Source organism: Mirounga leonina, unplaced genomic scaffold, assembly GCF_011800145.1.
Source record: "Mirounga leonina isolate KUSES-001 unplaced genomic scaffold, KU_Mleo_1.0 Mir_94, whole genome shotgun sequence".
Taxonomy (NCBI): Eukaryota; Metazoa; Chordata; class Mammalia; order Carnivora; family Phocidae; genus Mirounga; species Mirounga leonina.
Genome location: NW_023270855.1, coordinates 27,206,887 through 27,228,196, shown reverse-complemented (window position 1 = coordinate 27,228,196; position 21,310 = coordinate 27,206,887). Strand labels below are relative to the sequence as shown.

The following is a 21,310-nucleotide window of genomic DNA, read 5'->3' as shown; positions in this document are numbered from 1 at the left end:
AAGTGTGTACTTGGTAAATTCCTGAAACGGACAAGAACCCTTTGGCTATTATTCAAAAATGTCTAATACCATGAAGTAAAGTGGTGAGTTATTTCCGCACTCCACACACAACCCCTCCACCCCCACCCTTCAAAGTAGAGTGCTACACTGTGTTTACCACTGGGTACAAAACCATTTCCCCTTGAAGATAATGTGAAATAATTCGATAATCATGGTGGACTGGAAAGCTATGTTGATACAAATCTATTTAAATCTGCTGTGCTTTAAGAAATTTGTTCTAACTGACCACATTTGTATGCAATAAACTATTTGTATGGGATTTTTAAATTAAACTTCACACACCGTTAACTAGATATGGCATTAGTAAACACAACTGTTTCCTCTTCTGTTAACATAGCTACACGAAGGGTGAACTCACTTTAAGTTTGTTTCCCCAAAGTATAGTTGCTTTGTCATATATAAACAATACACTTTATGTGGGCAAAGCCAGAAAAAGCCAACATTCCCCATGTACTTTATATTTCCTGTAAGTAACTACAAGCAGAAATGTTGGCTTTACATCCATTTTAATTAAAAAGAAAACAAACAAACTTGGTTTTAAGTCTTTCTTTTCCATTATAAGCAGGATCACAATATAACACAAATTAGTCATTTAAAAAACTTGCCATTTTATTTTTTCTGTTTTTATAATTTGAAATAACTGGCAAATATAACTTAAAAGAGGTATTTTTTTTTTCCTTTTGGAATAAGCAATCAGTTTTGAAGAGCTTTCCTCTGAGCTGCGCCCTGGCAAATTAGTTAGCAAATCAAGGAGTGACTCGATGGACTCGCGTACCATTACACACTCAACAGCAAGGGTAGTGACTGAGTGAATCACACAATTTGAATTGAAAACCCACGACACATTTAAATTGGTGACATATGCCCTTTAATTCCAAGGAACTGCTCTTTCATTCATTGTTTCTTCCCATATATCTCTATAATCTGGCATAGCAGAAGATCCCTGAGAAATCATTTTCATTCTGCCTTACAACTGGTCAGGCCTACTTTAGAAATCCTAAAGTAAATACTTATAATCCCTGTCCTCTTTAAGTGATCAGTCAAAGGGGACATGACATGTTCTCTTAAGTGCCAAACAGCTGTTTCATTTCCCAATTAGGGGAGAGCACTGTAAATGATAGTTCTAAATAAATATATAATGTAATCTACTGATAAGCACAATGTAAATATTTATGGTGATTAGGGAAACAAATGTACACATATTTGAATATTCCCCAGGGGCTGACATCCATCCATTTTAAACCTTTGCCAGCAAAAGTCTCTTTGAGACTTTGGGTTCTGCTGAGGAAGTGGGGTGTTTTGCTTTAATCTGGCTCAGACTCCAGAAGATGCGTGCAGGAGAGTCCAAGGAAACGAAAGCTTTCAGCAAATAGCCTTCCAATAGCAGCTGGATTCCCTGTTCTCTTGGTTTCAAATCCTGGATAGGGTGAGACTAGATGTCCCCTTGGTGCAAGGCGCTAAGGGACAGAAGACAGAGTTTGCAGGGGCCTGGGCAATCTGTCTTTCTAATGAGAGCTCTACTTTGGTTTTCATGTACACATGGTAACGACAGAGATTCAAAACATTGCTTCAGAGTGAGGACTTTTTTTTCAGATAAGGTTGTACTTCATAAAGCACATAAAAAGGAAAAATAAGACTATCCCATGGGGCGGGGGGAGACTATCCTATGCAACATTGCCACCAATTTTATGTAAGCCTTTGTTTGCGTTTAGGTCACACTTGTCTGGGCCTTAATTTTTCCATCATTAAAATGTGATTATGGAGGGCGCCTGGGTGGCTCAGTTGGTTAAGCAACTGCCTTCGGCTCAGGTCATGATCGAGTCCCACATCGGGCTCCCGGCTCAGCGGGGAGCCTGCTTCTCCCTCTGACCCTCTCCCCTCTCATGCTGTTTCTCTCTCTCTCTCTCTCAAGTAAATAAATAAATAAAATCTTTAAAAAAAATGTGATTATGGGGCACCTGGTGGCTCAGTCAGTTAAGCATCTGCCTTTGGCTCAGGTCATGAACCCAGAGTCCTGGTATGGAGCCCTGCATTGGGATCCCTGCTCATCAGGGAGCCTGCTTCTCCCTCTCATGCTCTCTCTCTCACAGTCTCTCTCTTTCTCAAATAAATAAATAAATAAATAAATAAATAAATAAATAAATAAAGTGATTATCCTTTCTGCCTCCCTTATTCTGTGCTTTAGAAGACAGTTTGGACATCCAAATACTACATATTCTTCAACTTTTAAAACATTTGACAATTTCTGATTATAAAAATAATCAGTGATCATTACAGTACAAAGGTGAATGATTAAAAAGACAAAACTCACCTCTTTTTCCATCATCTGTTTTCTCAATGTATGTGTGTATATATATACACACACACACATACATTTACATATATGGGGACTATATGAAATATATACATTCAAATCCTGCTTCCATGGGTCTTGCTATTGTGAACATTTCCTTGTATCATTAAGTACTTCAGGAAAGTAGGAATTTTTTTTTCTTTCTTAAAGATTTTATTTATTTATTTGACAGAGAGAGACACAGCAAGAGAGGGAACACAAGCAGGGGGAGTGGGAGAAGGAGAAGCAGGCTTCCCATGGAGCAGGGAGCCCGATGCAGGGCTCGATCCCAGGACCCTGGGATAATGACCTGAGCCGAAGGCAGACACTTAACAGCTGAGCCACCCAGGTGCCCCAGAAAGTAGGACTTTAATGCTACACAATATACCACTGTGTAGGTGAATCGTAATATCTTTAAGGGTAACTCTTGTGAGATATTTAGGTAGCTTCTAATATAAATGGCCTTTTATCAAAATGCCTTTCCCTGTTGGGTTTCAATCTCTCACACTACTTTATCTCTTGAGGTCAACTCAAATGCTAAGCCAGGGAAGACAGGAAGATGCAGTTTTGAATCCCTGCCTAGTATTTGCTAGCAGTGTGATCTCTGGAGACGTTTAACTTCTTTGGGATCTTAGTTTCCCAATCTGCCAAATGGGGACCACAGCCCTGTCTTTCAAGGCCAATCTGAAGGTGGGTTGATACGTATGTTAAATGTCTGCGACAGAGAAGACTCCGAGTAAGAATCAGGCTTTCTTTTTTTTTTCTCTCTCTATTTCTTAATACAGGAATCCACGGTCCCCATTATTAGGTGGCAGAATCTCTGTGAACACCCCTGGAATTGTGTGTGCAAAATTCTGTATGTCCAGATATTTTTTTTTTCTTGAGAAAAACCTCCATAAGTATAAGCAGGATTGCAAATCTCCTTCATGCTCCACAGCTTTCCGTTTTGCCCTGAAATGATAGGACTGGCATTTTCCTGGTCCCTAAGGACTCTATATTGGCTCTGATTTCTCTTTGAATATCTCCTCTCATCTGTGGGTGCGCTGACTCAACATGAACCCAGCTTGATTCAGGGTCTCTATGCTGACATTCCAAGATGCTCAGCATATTGCCTGATACAGTAAGCACTCAATCAATGTTACTTGTTGCTGATAATATTATATATATGAGAACATTTTTAGAAGAGGTGCATGCATCTTAAATTAAATGACTAACTCGATCATGGAACGTATGTTGCATATGAATGGATAGCTCGCTCTTTCTCTTGCTTTTGCTCTCTTGCTCTCTCTCAAGACTGAGACCTGTATGGATTTAGTCAAATCCTGAAACACTTCCAAGGTCCATTTATCTTATGTAGGTTTATAAAGGGATCAAGTGAGCCAGAGATTACAATTTCTTTTATATAATAATAAAAAAAGGGAAGTGTGCAGGGGAGAGGAATTTGGCATGAGGCAAACATCAGTATAAAATAGGATGATGGTCCATCTGTCTTGAATAATTGAGACCACAAGTTGACTAGCAAAAGGGAAACTGCTGAGATTCTTTCCAACTTTGTGATTCTCTGATCTTACAGATGGTTCATTGGACAGATCTCTGAAAATCAAGTATATTTCAGAATGTCCATGACGTAGCAGGGCTGTTCGAGCTAGTGGGTATACCAAGGTAAAGGAGGTTCCAGGAGCAGGTCACTGATGCCACTGTATGCTTTCTAAATTATTGACTCCAAAAACATTTATGTCTTTCTGTTCACAGCAAGCTCACTCATGACTTCACTTAAGGAAAAAAAGAAAGGTGTGTGTGTGTGTGTGCACGTGCATACTTGCTTGCTTGTTTGTTGTTTACTGTGTAGAACAGGTACTTCTGGAAATACCTGATAACTAAGATCATTAGAAAGCAGTAATCAAGGAAAATAGAACCTGGACTCACTTTGTCCTTAGATCAGCTTAGAGATGTGAATGCTTTGAAAAGACCCAATTTGTTTTGAGCAAGCTAGTTTTCAACAGCAGGGCTGAGGACCTCACTGTGTGTGGAAAAATTATCTGCATCATTTAGCCTTGTATTTTCTGAAGCCAAGTCAGAGGCAGCATCCCCAAGTCGTAGAGCCCATTTCCCTTGTTCCTTTACCCATGCTACCTAAGTCAGCTAAAACAACCTCCCCCCCCACCCTCCGCCATTTACCCTTGCTTACTGGAGTAGGTTATGCCTTCCTGCATCCATGCCCTTGTTCAGTCCACTCCCATATTGACGGGGCTTGGCTATTTGACTAACTTTGGCCAAAAGGACATCAGAACATACCATACAAGCAGAGGCTTGAAAAGCCTTTGTGCATTGGGGCTTGTCTCTCAGCATACTGGTACCAGGCTCAGGCTATCTTTCTGGAGATATATGAGCTATGAGCTACAGCCAGCACTAAGTGCCACAAATGAGAGACAGGCCATCTCAGAGCCTCCAGCCCCAGTGGGGTCACTAGATGACCACAGTTTCATGCATGACCCAGCTGATACCTACAGAAGAACTACCCAGCTGACCCCAGCCTGAAGTGCTGACCCCAGCCCTAAGTGCTGACCCTAAATCATGAGCAATCTGAATAGCTGTCTTCAGTTTTGGGGGCAGCAGGAGATACCTGAGCCATTCCTTTTTGCCTGGGTGGAGACTGGCAAATCCAGGGACCACTGACTATTTACCTGATATTCCTGTAGTTAACTGTTCTGTAGAGTTCACGAGGGACTGAGAGATGGGACAGTGGGGTAAACAGATGAAGGCAGAAAGAGAGAGGCTAGTATGAAAAAAGGATATGGGTTTTCTTTTCTCAGGGCTTTCTCTTCCCCACTTTGTTCTTCTTTGGGTGGTTATGCTGGATTCTGTTTGGCTGGGTTGCTGAGCAGAATGTTAACAGTAGGTAAATAAAACCTGCTTCCCCACCTCGGGCACTATTTCTTTGGAAGGCGGCTTGAAGGAACTGGACCTTCTGTTTGATTCACACATTGGAACAACAAGGGTTTGTCTTTCCATGGAATGCTGCTGGGTTCTGTGTCCGAAATGAACCATTTCATCATAGCCCAGCCACATGAACCGCAATCCATCCCAGGCACAAATATCAATGTGTGGCTTTACCGAAGTAAGTTGGTGGGGGTGGGGTTCTCTCTCAATTCAGTGAGAATATAAGCAGTTACCTACTAAGTAATGCAAATTCCTTTCCTTGAGCTACAAAATTTAATAGTAAGCTTAGAATGTTTGAAAACCTGTTTTAAGTTAACATAAGGGATTTCTATTTAAATTCAAATACAAATATGCAGTAAAATAAAACAAAATAAGATCATGTCCTCTAGATCTTTAAGTTTTAATGTGTTTCCCAACACAGTTTAACTAATGTCTGATATTTAGGATATTCATCTGAAAACTGAATATATCTTCCTGCTTTCATATGTCGAATGTTCCTGAACTTCCTCAAAATTATACTCTGGAAAGGATGAAAAAAATATAGCTGGTTGAGTCCCCACTATCCTCCATCTTACCTATTATGTGATGAAGGATAGTCTGGAATTGAAAAGCTATTGTTTGTTAGTATTAACAGCTGTTGGATTCTTCAAAAGAACACTCCTGAAATTACAAGGATGGACAAACAACCTGAATAAAGAAATGAGCAAACTTTCCCGAGAGCTTCCTTGGCTCAAAGAGCCACTGAATGGCCGCTGACAAGGTTTTCAATAATGTCAACTCAGCTGGTTCTGCAATGCAGGGTGCCGCAAACATAATTAAAAGGGTTAACAATTTAGTAGTCTTTCTTAGAACATATTCTCCCTACATACCTCCAGGAACATGGTCACAACTACTAGAGACAAACAACTCTCTTGTTTTATGTACTAAGGTCATTGTACCCCAGGCCACTTCCTTGACTGTATCATTCTCAAACCTCACAGACTCCAAAAGCTACCCAGATGGATTGCATGGAATTTCTCCAGCAGCATCCTTTTTCTCTCTTGGGATGACAGCAAACAATCAAGCCTCTTGGATATTTATGGAGAAGGGAAATGCATATAGTTTGGTCATTTTTTGGTCAGTTATTTTTGTTAAGTCCATCCACACATGAGTGAAGTGAACTAGGCTTCCTGGTAGGATGGGTAGAGCTGGAAGGGCCTTGAGAAATCATCAAGCTGCCCCCAGCATTTTACATTTTGGAAACTGAGGGCTGTAAATGTGAAATGACTTGCTAGCCATCTGCATCTTCTAACTGCTAGGACACTCTTCCAAACCACAGCATAGAAATATAAGAATTGTATCTTTGCATCTAGAGCTGGGGTCAACCATGCAGACCTTGGAAAATCAGATCCCAGTTCTAAACATAGTCTTTAGTGATCAAGATGAAACAATGCCACCTATTCTTAAAAGACAAGAGTAGGGACAACTGGGTGGCTCAGTCGATTGGGCATATGACTCTTGGTTTCAGCTCAGGTCATGATCTCAGGGTCGTGGGATTCAGGCTTGCGACGGGCTCCGCGCTTGGCAAGGAGTCTGCTTGAGATTCTCTTTCTCCTTCTACTCTGCTCCCCACCACTCGCACTCTCTCTCCCCCCCCAAATAAATACAAATAAAATAAAATAAGAGTAAATGTATATTAAGTGCCCACCTAATGTTTTATGTGTATTTGATATGGAGTAAATTTTAGTGATTATTTTTCTCTATCTTATATATCATTATAGATGAACGAGTGATAGACAAGAGTGTTATCTTCCTTGTTAGACTGTTGGTCAGGAATGAAACTCTGCCAACCTTCTGCACCGTGCCAGAAGTACATGCCATGACTTGATCGGAGCCTCCCTTCCCACTGGTTCTCACTGGTGCCCTAGAATTCTTCTGAAGATGTCATTTTCAACATCCCATCCACTTCTGCCACTATCAAGTAGACTTCAAATGAAACTTCTATATTATGCGCAAAGATCACGATCTGTGTCCTGTTCACCTCTGTAACCTCTGACGAGGACTCTAACAGCACTTTGTGCCTCATAGGTACTCAGTAAATATACTAAAAACATACAATCAACTTAACACCAGTGGGATAATTACAAGAGTGCCACAAGGGGAAAATTAGAGGCTAGGGATTGCTGTTCATTCTGAAAATCCCCAGGCTTTCTGAAACTTCTTGCAGGGTTGCTGAAAGGAACAACTTAAAGGACCAGGTTTATACTAGGTCAGAGAGACATCTTGGCCCCTCAGAGTTCCCTTTGTAGTTAACACAAGAGCACTAAATAGTATGGGTCAAAGGGCACCTGGACCTGAGCTGAAGTCATGCGGTTCTACTTGGAGCTTCCAAGTCACTGGCGCCAGTGGTGGTTTCCTCAGTTATTCCAGACCAGCGTCTCCCCTTGGCCTTGGTTTCAGATCTTTGTGGCTGGACACTCACCCACCCTGGCTCCACATGAATAATTCAGGGAGGTGGCCCAAAGCCAGAAGCTGCCCCAGCACCCCAGATTCCATTCTCAGCTCTCTGATGGGCTTTACTTAATGGCACCAAGAGTCAGGGAGAACATGGATGATGACTCACCATCACATCCTTTACGGGGAGGAAAAAAAGCCCAAGGGGAAGAGATTAACATTTGTCTCCTGTGAAGTTAAGAAATAAAATAATCATCAAAATATGCTCACTGGTAATAAAATTAGAGATGAATCAAATCTAATTAGACCTATTAAGGTGGGTGAAATGTTTAATTACTCTTAATTGGCTACCTCTGAATGTAGCTTTGCCTCCGTTTCTCGAGAAAAATAGAAATGGCATAGCTCAAGTCATAGACTATACGATGGGTGTTGGCCTATGCTGATGAGTAAGTGCTAATAGATCTGAGGCGGTGTTAGATGCATTTCGGATAGGGGTTCCAAATTTGAATGCCTTCGGGGAACAGGCTGGGTTTTCAAATGTGCAACTGAGCAGTGGGACAAGATAAAGGAGTGGAGGGCAGCTGAAATGAACTTTTTTTGGGGGGGGCTTCATCTTTGAATTCAATATTTTTACATGCTTCTGGCCATTCAAAAAACCCATCTGCAGGCCAAATTGACCAATCCACAAGAATTTGCAACCCTTATTTAGATAGTTTCTATAAATGAATTTAAACTCTTTTAAAAAAAATTTCTTATACTCGAATGATGGATGAATCATCCAGCAAGGTCTGCTTAATGTCCAATTCTTCACTTCCATCTCTACTCCCTAACCCATCAATATAAAGATGGGCAACTGAGATCTCAGGAATTAAGCTAATTCTTTAGCTATACATTGAGAGGCAGGCAGGGGTGATATTGGAAATATTTAACAAACAGTATGGCAGAGGTGTTGGCCAGGGGGAATGGCTGTCAACTGAAAAACTAGAGGCTCCTTAGGAAGCTAGGCATCTAGTTCCTGAAATGGGAAGAGTTCTGGAGGGACCCAGGGGAGAAGCCATGAAGACTAAGGTGGTAGGGGTAGACACGTGGAGGGCTCGAGCAATGACCGCTTACCTATCACTACTGAGATATTTAATATCTTAATAGCCAACTTGGCTGTGCTGGTACATATTAACTGACTGTCCCAGGATGGGAATCCAGTTCTGAATTTCATCCAAGAATCTCTCCCATCAGACTTTTTTGCTAGCCTTCAAGACTTGTTTGCATATACCCTATGCAAATCAGTAACTGATTTGGTATAATCTGGGCATACCCACTTCTGCTTGGACATTCTTCCATTTACATCACCACTGGAAACCTTAGTAGAACACAGAAAACTTCCAGCCTAATGACTTTCATTTGCCTACCTGACAGGAGGTAAACTTACAATAATAGCCTCAGAGCTAGAGATCTTAGATCATGACATTATACCTTCTACTGGTCCCAAGTACTTGAGAGAAGAAAGATGCCTGGACCATTTCATCCATCTTCACCAATGTTATTTGGAGCAGATTCAGAAAAGGCAGGGAAGTTCACTGAGGGGTGAGCTTAGGCAAAGCTGAACCTAAATTCTGTTCAAGGGTTTGGTCCCAATTGTAATAACCCAAACGACAGGCAGGCTCAAATGACCAGGCAGTATAGTACAGTGGTTAAGAGGAAGTGATTTGAGAGAAGCAGACTTAATGTGAATCCTAATGCTACTTACTTGCTATGGGATCTTTCAGCAAGGTAATAACTTTAAAATTGGCATAATAACACCAGATGTGTGGAGGGATTGTGAATATTAAATAAGATAATGTATGTAGTCCTGCCCCTGGCACAAAGGAAATGCAGACGTGTATGGTTCTGTAGTGTGAATTAGGTCATTTGTTATTATAAGAGGGGACTGCTGTCTGTGTTAGGCAGAAGACATATCAGGTCATACGTGATTTTCTCTTTCTGTAGGCAAGGGGAACTGGATTAGCAGGAGTCCAATTAAAAGCTTCAGCAAGCAAGGAAAAGGTCCTCAAATTGACCTGCTGTGTTGGCAGCAGGAGACCTTTCAGGTGTGTGTAAGGAATATTTTAGCACCCACCCCCATGGCTCCTTCTCAAGGGATGAGCACCCTCAGCCTTGCACAGCTCTGTGCCCACGGCAGGTTACGCTTCCTTCCATGCCCACTTTAATGGCCACCCACAATTCAGAACTCCACTTCTGTCCACATTGTCTTAATACCTGCCAGCCCTGCTCCAGCTGAGGCACTGCCATCATTTACACTTTGTGTGTGTGTGTGTGTGTGTGTGATTGTGCATGTTTAAGATCCACTGTGGTATAACTCTAACCACGCTGAGTTGCCCACCTAAGCTGGCCAACTTCTTTCTCCATGGACCAGTGGTTTTTGTTAGTGCTCTGTAGGTTTTGAGTGGTCTGCCCCTAATCTGACGTGCTCTGTAATCTTGGCTATTTTCAGTGCGCACTTTTGCCCAACAGATTTTTTAGGAGTGCATATAGCGCACATGATGAGGTGACCCCCCTGTGAACACAAGAGGAAGGGAGGTTCTACAATGAGTGCTATGTCAATAGAGTAGGACTGAGCTCTTTTCTCAGAGTCTCCAGAAAGGGGATAACATTTACGGAGCAGGCTTTTACCCAGCCAGGTAAGTGGAATGCTGTGGAGCCTTCTGGGTTATTCCGCAGGCATTAGCAAAATGGTTAAGTATTGCTGAAAATGGAAGCCCCTGCTTCCAACTATAGTGGCGAGGGGACCATTTATTCAGTATCTCACCTCTTGTGCTTATACTACTCACTGCGCCCATGTTCTCACTTAGATTTACAGCATTCCTAGGTGGTGCATTTTATAATCCCCATTTTGTAGATGAGGAAACTGAAGGGTCAGATCTTCTAGGATTGTTCCTTAGCCAGTCAGAGGCAGAGCCAGAATGTGAATCTTAGCTTCTGACTCCACAAGCTGAACTTGGAAACACCCCCAGGACTATAGATGGAAGAACATTTTTGTCTGGCCCTTTGTTTGGCTTTTCTAGAGAAGCTCTGTCCAAAAGAAATATGATAGGGGCCGCAATTGATTTTTTTTTGAGTTGTGGCAAAATCCACATACCATAAAGTTTACCACTGTAATTATTTTTAGGTGTGTAATTAATTCAATGGCATTTATAGTGTTGTGCTACCATCACTGCTAACCCTTTCCAGAACTTTCTCATCATCCCAAACAGAAACACTGTACCCATTAAACATAACTCTCCATCCCCCCCTCCCTCCCACCCCTGGTTGCTTCTATTCTACTTTCTTTCTCTCTCAGTTTGCCTATTCTAGATACCTCATATAAGAAGAATCATACAATATTTGCCTATTTGCATCTGACTTATTTTTCTTAGGATAATATTATCAAGGCTCATCCAGATAGAATGTATCAGAATTTCATTCCTTTTTAAGACTGACTAGTATTCCATTTTATGTATTTACCACAATTTGTTTATCCATTTATCTATTGATGGATATCTGGGCCGTCTCACATATGAATTTTGAAATATTCTAATGACCACATTAAAAAAATCAAAAGAAACAGGTGACATTAATCTTAATATTTTGATTTAACTCAATGTATCCATATTATCTTTTCAACATACAAATCCTACGAACTTATTAATAAAACATTTTACACCCTTTATTTATTACTATGTCTTTGAAATCTAGTGTGTATTTTATATTTTATATAATAAGATATTCATATCTTAATCTGGCCAAACCACATTTCAAGTGCTCAATGAGCCCATGAGGCTAGGGTTGCCACACTGGACAGCTCTGCCCCAGAGACTTAGTTGGGGGCTTTCTCTTTAATGATGTTCTATTGAGCCTGAAACCTTAGTGATACAAATTTCTTATTTAGTTTCTACGACATTTTTAAAATTTTATTTTGAGAGCATGAGCACAGGAAGGGGGGAGGGGCAAAGGGAGAGAGAGAGAATCCCAAGTAGGCTCCATGCTCAGTGCAGAGCCCAATGGTTAAGATGGTGTGTGTGGGGGGGCGCCTGGGTGGCTCAGTTGGTTAAGTGGCTGACTCTTGATTTCAGCTCAGGTCATGACCTCAGGGTCATGGGATCGAGCTCCACATTGGGCTGGTCATACGACTCTATCACGGCAGCTTGGGGCTCTCTGCCCACCAGCCTAAAGAGGCCATTTCATTAAGCATGCAACGTGCATGGCAGGTACTGATATTTTGCCAATTTTTCAAGCTTTCTCATTGTGGACCTGAGCCAACGGGAACATTTCCTTAGTGGGATAATAGTTTAAACAAATGTCAGCAACCACAGGCATCTCATGGTGTTTGGTGGGGAGGCTACCTGGGCTCTGCAGTCTCTATGCCAGGAATTCTTAACCTGGGCTAGAAGTTGTGGCATCTGTGAAATGATACCATTATTTTTATTAACATCTAACTGAAATTTAGCATTTTCTTTGGTTATAAATATAGGCAACATACCACAGTCTTATTAGCTGTACCTGTGACTTTATCACTTATATAAATTATACATATTTTTCACATGAGAGTCCAGTTGTTGAAATACCTCCAACTATCATTTAAGCTTATCACCACTTTCAAATGACAGCATTTTTTCAGAACTGCTACTAACCCTTGATATGTAATGTGTTAATAAACGTGTGTATTACTGATCTGTTTTTGAAAAAAACATATTTTGATAAATGGAATTCAGTATAATTACTTCGCTTTGAAATCTTATGCTCTTTATTTTACACATTGTAAAACATTCTTCTGTAAAGAAGTCCATGGCCTACAAGAGGTTAAGAATCCCTGCTCGAACCAAGGGGTGACAAAGGAGAACCTCCTTAGATCAACATCTACAGATCCCATGTCACCCCAACATCACTTCACCAAGCCATGGCTCTCTAAAGAAACTAGCCGGAGTGCCTGGCTCTCAAGATTGAATCCAAGGTCTCTCGAAGGCTCTTATCTAATCCAGTTCAGTGGAAGGGTACTGGGCCACAATCGACTAAATTTAGAAAATAAACATATTCACCCTCTAGGAAGCGAGGGCCAGAGCTTTAAACCCGGGAAGGAAGAGGCTCCCCTCACTCAGGGCAGCCCTCCCAATCCTTCACAGGCATTTTTCTTTCTTGACCAATTGTGAGAGTCCCTTTGTGAATTACATGTCTGGATTAGTTTGCTGAACAATTGCCTCTTCTTAGTTAGCCTCTGATTGTCCTTGCTTTTGTGACTCAAAAATCCTTAATCTTATTTGAATGCAATTTAATTCCCTAGAGAGCTGAGTCTTTAGTCTCTTAGTTTTATAAAGTGAGTGCTTAGAGAAAATGCATGAGAGCTGGCATGGTACTCGTTCAAAGCTGGGTCAATCTACCAAGGAAATAATTAGATAAATGTGCACTCCAATTGGGGAGAGGAGGAGGAAAAGAATTTCTCTACAAATTACTTTGAGGACATTTAAGTGGAATTGAATTAGAATGTCAAGGGCCAGACAGCTCTCAGGAGGTCATTTGATCTAGTCCCCTGTTGCTGGGCAAGAGCACAGATGTGAAAACCTAGCTCATACTCAAAAAGCTTTAGAGAGGAGAGCAAACATTTTACCTAAGCAAGTCCTGCAAGGTAGGTGGAAGGAGATTGTGGATTTAAAGGAATATTTGTAATAAACCAAAAAATAGCCTGTAGCTCATGAATTAACTAGTTAATTAATTAAACACATATTTATTGAGTCCCTGACATGAGTCAGAGACTGTCCTGGGCACTTGAGAAATATCAGTGAGCTTACATTCCAGTGAGGGAAGACACATAAACAACAAACCTAATAAGAAAATTACAAGGAATGTTGGAAAGAGATAAGTGCATTGAAAAACAGAAAGGAAAAAGGGCAGGGAACAGAAAGGGACGTGCTGAAGGGTGGGCAGAGAAGAGTATCTTTATAAACTTGTAAGCATAAACATGTTACTACATGTTAATAGGAGTAGAATAGTGCGACTGTGGTAAATTCTCAATAAATAAAATATTATATAATATAGTTAGCCATATATATTACATGTATGTGTATATATGTGACATTTTGGTTAATATCATATCTTAGATGGGCCTGTTTGGTGCAAGAGACAGAAACAGGCTTTGCCTAATTTAAGCAAAATAGGAATTTTATTAGAAAGTGTGTGGACGGCTTTGAAGAACCAGAATTAGTCAGGCACCTGATACCTGTAGAGAACCCTTCATGGCCTGGCCTCCCCTTCCCCAATCTAGGAAGGGAGGGGGGATGGGGGGGAAGGGAAGCAAAGAAGTTCATCTCTGAAAGGACATTGGTTAAAAGCTGATGCAGTGAGATAAGATGATCTCATCCTAGTTAATAGTCTGAGCTAGGTCTATAAAATGGACTAGGTTTACCAAAAAAGGTACTAGAGGAGGGTATTACACACCCCAAATACTAGCTATAACCCAAAGTGATGCCAAATTTGTTGGATAAGTTTTAATTTAGTAGCATATGATATACACCATGATTTTCCTATCTAAAAAATTATCAAATCTTATTAGGAATGTGCAGAATATAATCTCAGCCGTGGTATATTCACTCTTGGAAACCTATGAATGGACTCCGGAGAATTCGGTAGTCTCTGATGAGGGAATTATTGTTCCTTCCAAGTTAGCTGGGTAATAGATGAAGTGAAACCAAACCATACATGTTCTCTCGACTTTGGATGATCTCTTTTCACACCAAACAAAACCAATGTTGGATAAAACAATTTCCCCAGCACTTGGCTTCACTCCGTATCACCCCTCTTTGCTGCCTTAGTCTTGATCTGTCCCCATGCATACAGCTCTAACACAAGAACTTGTCTATTACCCAAAGTGAAACCTGACCACGTTCAAGCTGAAAGGTAAAGGGGCTCTTTGGTCTTTTAAAATGTGCTGTAGTGTATCTGACAGTGTAATTACCAGTTCACTGTGATTTACAAAATCTTTCTCATCTAAGACATAATAATTAAACACACAATAATTCTACTTGAGAATTTAAACATTTGATTTGTCCCTTCGAATTTCTCCCAATACATATGTAGGCTACAATCTATCTGCCACACCACCACCATCTGCATATTTTACTTCCAATCTCTGGGCGCACAGATTCCCTTATCCTCGTGGAGCATCTTTTTGGACAGAAATCTCACACTTATCATGAGTCATGCTTATTTTGGATGTCAATGTGATGCAGGTGTGTGAAGATTTAGAAGAAGGATTTGAGTCTGAGATATAAACAATTTGCGTTTCAGATATGGTAGGCCAGAGAGACTTACTTTTTTTATGACCAACTGGAATAGTAATATATTTGGACATATGGAATTTGCGTTATGTCTCATTTTCTTCAATGTTGTTGGCAGGAAAGCCGTAGCTACAGAAATGGTTTTCTTTTCCCCTGTGGTTTGCTTAAGCAGTGGAGAGTCACCAATCAACATTTGGTTCTCACATTGATCCTCTGCTCAGGCTAAAGAGTCATAAGCTGCCAATTAATAATAGGATCTTCTACTGTCAAGTTTTGAGGGAATTAAAGTTATTCAAATACAGACTCGTTACCCATTCTAGACCTTACCATACTCAGTAAGTACCTGGAGGGAGGTAGTATTATAATAATTTTACAGGGGGGAAAATCTGATCCAGAGACATCAAATGTCTACTCCAGTAATGGAGTATTAGGACCCAGATCTCCTTCTCAACTCCCTAAAGACTTCAGAGCCAAAATGGAACATAGAAACGATCCAAGACAGTGTTTATTGAAGTGTGATGTATATGCATATGTTGGTAGGTATAACTCACTGATGAGATGCGGGTACATCAGGCATTCTTCTAAGCACTGTACATATATTAACTCACAATAACACTCTTAAGTACATTCTTATTATCTTGATTTTACAGATGAGGAAACTGAAGCAGACATATGTTAAATGACTTGCCCATCATCACAAAGCTAGCAAGTGGTAGAGCTAGGATTGGAACCCAGGCTCACCAGCTTCAAGGGCTGCTCTCAGCTACTACTCTGTACCTATTAGCTTTATACGTGTCTATGTTAATGTATATTTGAAACAAAAAACTATTATAGCTCTAGATAAGTCCAAGGTATGCAAGGTAGTGGTAATCCATTTGGTATAAGTATGGTGTCCAGAGATACCCATGAATGGGTCAAACCTCCAGTGTCAGGATCTTCTACAGTAAAACATTGAAAAGAAGGGTATTAATAATGATGATATTTTATTAATAAAATTAAAGCCAATGCATCTATATTAAATTACAGATTTACTTTAAATTTACAGATTTACACAGATATACTGAATATCTGCATATATGGCTTTATTCTTTTCAGGGCTATATTGCAGAGGTATTTTCCCCCTAAATGGCAAAAATTTTGAGGACTGTGTAAGAATGTTAAATTTGAGAAACATTGATTCTAGTCCAGATGTTCTATTTTGAAAGTAAGGAATTCAAAGTCTGGGTGGTAAAGCAACCTGCTTAAAGTAGCAGAGTTAATTGGTGTTAATGATAACGGTGTTTTTGAACTCTGTGTACCAGGTACCATTTTAAGTGTTGTTATAAGGCAAATGATATTTAAATCTAATTACAACTTACAAGGTAAACACTATTGTGTTATCCCCATTTTACAGACATGTAGACTGAGGCTGACATAAAATGTAACCTGCTGTGAGGTCACATGGCTGTAAGGGATGGAGCTGGACTTGAACCCTAGTCTTTCTAATTCCAGAGCCTAAGATGTCTTCCCAGGTGAAGTGTTTGCAGTGAATCACAAAGCAAGCCCCTACCTATAATTCTGTCAATGTCACCGAACTCCCCCTGCCTCTGTTTACTGAGATGAACTGCCATGAAATATAACTTTAGAAGGAAGAAATGGGAAGTATCATGCTCAAGTGTATCCTCCTCCCCCAAAAATAACTATTTGAAAAGTTTCAAAATAAATGCAGTTAAAACAGAAAGCTATTAACGTATCTGCTACAATAGCAAACATTGTTTATTTTAATGTGATGAAATAATGCCATTAAAATAGCCAAAAAAATTTTAATGGGACATTCACAAATGTTTTGTAATACCATGATAATGTTTTCATAACCATAGGATGGAACTTGTTATAGGTGAGCCCAACATAATTGAACTTCCCTAAGAATTCTTCCTCTCAAGCTTCTCCTGCTTCAACCCTCGTCTTGTTTTGTATTTTTAAAATTGTACAAGGCACTGATATGACTTCAATAACAAACAATAGCCTTTAGGTAAGTCTTGCATTAGAAAGAGAATCTCAAGGTTTTCTTTATAAGCAGCACCTTGATTAACTGCCACTCTTTGGTGATGATAAAATGAAGCCAAGTTAATAATATTCTGTTCCCATTTCCAGAAGAAGACAGTGGCTACGGCAGAAATATCAATGCTTTATTTGCAGGCTTGAAAACCTGATATTTTGCTAAAAAAGTAGAACCCAATGAAGCAAAGCTGCTATGTAAATGTGAGAAAATCTACTCTATGGAGAGTATGAGAATTTCCTGAGGTTTCTGTCCTCTCAGTCTTAGGAGACTCGGGGAACTGAGGCCATACGGCCAGCAGGGAGTGGACCCCAGGTGGGCACGTGTCTGCTTGTAAACGTGCACTCTTGCCATCATTCTGGGCTGAGGCAGGAGGGAAACTGGCAAATGTATGAGAGAGCCCTTCAAACACACACATTCCTGATGATGATCCTCTCCTCCTTACTTTAGTTTCCCAAATACTTCCTTGGGATTAAGGAAGGGAATTAATTATTTATGAAGCAGCAGGCCAGCACAGAGCAAAAATCCCACTCGGATTGGGTATGTCGCCTCTATGGAGAGCTGCTAGGACTACCTTGGAGCATTGTTTTGCTGTTCCTTCAAGCAAAGGCCTGAACAATTGGTCAGAGCCCAGCAGCCTGGTCTTTGGGCGTAAGTAGTCATCGCCCTAATTAAGGGCTGTTACTCAGGCCATCTGGTCTGTTCTCCCCCACGAAGTGCACTGCGCCAAAAAGTATATCATCTCAAGGTAGAAAGTAGAAATATAACAAAACACTTCATCGTTAAGTACTAGGATGTGCCACAGTTCAAAGAAGGATTATTTATCCTAGCCAGTGGAGTGCATTTAATTATGTCAATCATAAGAAGGACTTGCCTATAAGATCTAAGCTAAATAGTATCCGATCATCTTAGCATGGCCCACAAGGCCTTCCATGATGTGCCTCCACCGATCTCTGCGTCCCCAGAGGGTCACGATCATTCCTGCCCCAAGGCCTGTGCTGTTCCCTGGACTGGAATGCCTACTCCACTGATCTTCTCAGGGCTGGCTCCCCTTTGTTCTAGTTTTAGCTGAAATGTCACCTTCTCAGAGAGTCCTTCCTCTCTGCCAGGGCACAGCCTTTAATGTGACCCCATAATTTCTCATCTTCACAGCACAGAGGCTGTGTGAATACCTCTGCTTTGATTTCCTGTTACTGTCTCCGTCCCTAAAATGAAACTTGCGGAAAGCAGGAATGGTCTCTGGTCTGCAGGAGGTTCTTTACCATCTAGAATAGTGCCAGGCACGTAGTAGATGCTCAGTAAAACTTGTGATTTTTAAGTTAATGAAACCAAGGGCATAAATATAGATTATATAATTGTCTTTTTGTTTGTTTATTTGCAACAGAAGAACCTTGAGTTAAAAGGGAAGGGGCATGTATAATGGGGAGGGCTATCAGTGAATTTATTATTGCCCGGATCTTTATTAGTCTTAACTAAAATCTAATTTCCATTAAACATCATCTGTAAGCTCCTTTCCAGTTATTGAGCCCACGGATGTAAGCCATGTACCACCTTCCCTGCCCCAATCCCCTCACCTCTTCCCCAGCTGTTTCTCCTCCTATTGTTTTCTATCAATCTGACCATATTGGTCTCAGCTCAAACCATGTCTATCACATGCCAGTGCCCTTAAGATAAAATCAAACTCCTTAACATAACCTGAAAAATATTTTACAATCCTGCCTGAGCTCATATCTAGCTTCATGGCTTGTCTCTCACTTCCTTTCCTCTTTAGACCCCAGCCATGTTTCCTTCACTTTCCTGAAATCACCATTCTCTCTCTTGCCTCTGGGCCTCTTCCCATTTTTCATCCCTCTGCCTGGATCCTCCACTTAAAAATAAAATCTTTTAAAATAAATAAATAAAATAAAATAAAATAAAATAAAATATAGGGATGCTTATTACATGGTTTTAAAGGAAAGCTCAAACTTGCCACTTGAAGACTTTTCACCAACTGTCAAAGTGTCTGATAAGCCCCCGTGCTCAGAAATCATTCGGGCCTTCTTCCCGGTTTGAATGATTACCAAGAGGCATTATAACCCTCTGGGGAGTCTTAGCTCCCAGACTCTGCCATTTAGAGTGTAATGTAAGAAGTCTGTTTCTGGAAGCAACACTGTGCATGGTGGTACCTTTCAGCATAGTGAAAACTCAAAAAATAGGGTGGTCTCAGCCAAGGGTCAAATTGCAGATACAATGCTTTATGTATCTGGCAGTGCTCTAGAGACAAATACATAATCACCAAGGTATGCGATCTGGTCGGAAAATTCAGGCCAGATAGAATGACATGGGTAGAAACACACACACACACAAACACACATAACAATGAGCACCCTTATTTGTAAAAACCACATTAAGGGATGGCAGTTCCTTACCTCTGAAGTGATTTATAAATTAAAATAATTGCCTCTTTGAACTGTTCAGATATTAATTGACCTATCACTAATGTATGTATGGTCTCGAAACCATCCAAACATTACCTAAACATTTTTATTCTCTTTATTCTGGATATCCAAAAAACCCACAAAAATAGGCTCTTTGTTCTGATGCCAAGGGTCATAAAGGAAAAGCCATCATCTTTGATGACTTTGCAATTCTTATTCTATTTCTTCTTCAAATTAATTCTAAGTGAAATCATGAGTACTCTGAGCTTGAATAAGCCTCCCCACTATGCTTCCTTTTTAACAATCACATCCCAGGGCACATGGATCCAGTTGTGGCTCAGGTTTCTGGTAATAAGAGCAGGGCAATTCATTATTCTTTTTAATAATTTTAGCTTTGGGTACATATCCCAAACCACCCTAGACTATGGGTGGCAGGCATTTCCTTCCTAGGTAAAATGAGGGAGAAACTAACCTGGCCAAGGCCTAGATGTGCATAGGTTGTGACAAGCTTGCTGGGGGCCCAGTCCACAAGGGTGATCTTGAGCAACACTGAAAGGCAGGTGGAAAAGCATCATGCTTAAGACAGGAGCTTGACAACTTCTGCCCAAGAGTCTAAAATACTGAGTTCACATCCCAGCTTTGCTCTTTCATGGTTGTAGGACCATTGGGCAAGTTTCCTGATCTCTCTGAGCCTCAGGTTTCTCTTCTGTCAGGTGGTGATCATGATAAAGTACCCACTCGGTTGGCATTCTGTCAAGCCTGGCATGGGTGAGGGTTTGAAAATATATTCTATTTTTATTTCTCCATGACTGCATTTTTTAAAGATTTTTTTTTTGAGAGAGAGAGATAGAGCGGAGGTGGGGTGGGGGGGAAGGGCAGAGGGAGAAGGAGAGAGAGAATCCCAAGCAGATTCTGCACTGAGCACTGAGCTCAACGGGGGCTCGATCTCATGAGCCTGAGCCAAAATCTAGAGTCAAACGCTTAACCGACTGAGCCACCCAGGTGCCCCTAATGTATTTTTATTTATTGCATGATTATTATAAAAACAATCACATACATTTTTTTTAAGTAAGCTGTGTACCCAGTGTGGGGCTTGAACTCATGACCCTGAGATCAAGAGTCACATGCTCTACCAACTGAACCAGCCAGGTGCCCCCTCTATCAATGTATTTTAAGTGGAAATACAAGTTCCCACAATTTGTGGGGAAACCTCAACTTTTAAATTTCAGTTCCAAATCCAAATTTTATTTTCTCCTTATATTAATGCATAATGGAAGGATAAAGAATGCATAATTCAATCTATAAAATAGAAAGATTTGGCAATAATTGACTTTTCATTTGGTGTGGCTAATACTAATTTCAAAATGTCAAAGACCCATTCTGTTTTGATTCAATAATAGGAAAAAATCAATTATGAATAGCTATGTTTTCCAGCCTCTACACAGATCCAAGTCAGAAACATAGTAATACTTGCTTTAATTCAAAACGTTAAAAAAGCCCAGGTTTCTAATGGGCAAAGAAACAGTATTTTCAAAATGCTTATGCGAGTAGAAAAAAATGGAAATATAAATCATATTCTGATAGTTTTCTGTGTGATACTAATATTTAATATCAGGTTAAGCAAATATGACTGCTATACAAAATGTAATATTTATTTAAATAGGGAAATCAATTTGGACTTCTAACATATTTACACAAAAACTTTCCTTAAACTGTTATTTAAAATCAGAAGTGTTTTGGTATTCCATAGAAATAGTGTGCTAATGCTTTATATCAACTGAAAATACTG

The 21,310-nt window shown here is 40.3% G+C and overlaps 2 long non-coding RNA genes across 2 annotated transcripts in view; one reads left to right on the top strand and one right to left on the bottom strand.

Annotated features, from left to right (window-relative positions):
* The window catches only part of LOC118006035, a 156,916-nt gene that overhangs the window by 123,564 nt on the left and 12,042 nt on the right, over positions 1–21,310 (bottom strand). The gene's annotated exons all lie outside the window — the stretch shown is intronic.
* LOC118006036 lies at positions 5,186–8,731 on the top strand. Its single transcript, XR_004677924.1, has 2 exons — positions 5,186–5,510; positions 7,093–8,731. It is a non-coding gene; the product is annotated as an uncharacterized LOC118006036 (long non-coding RNA).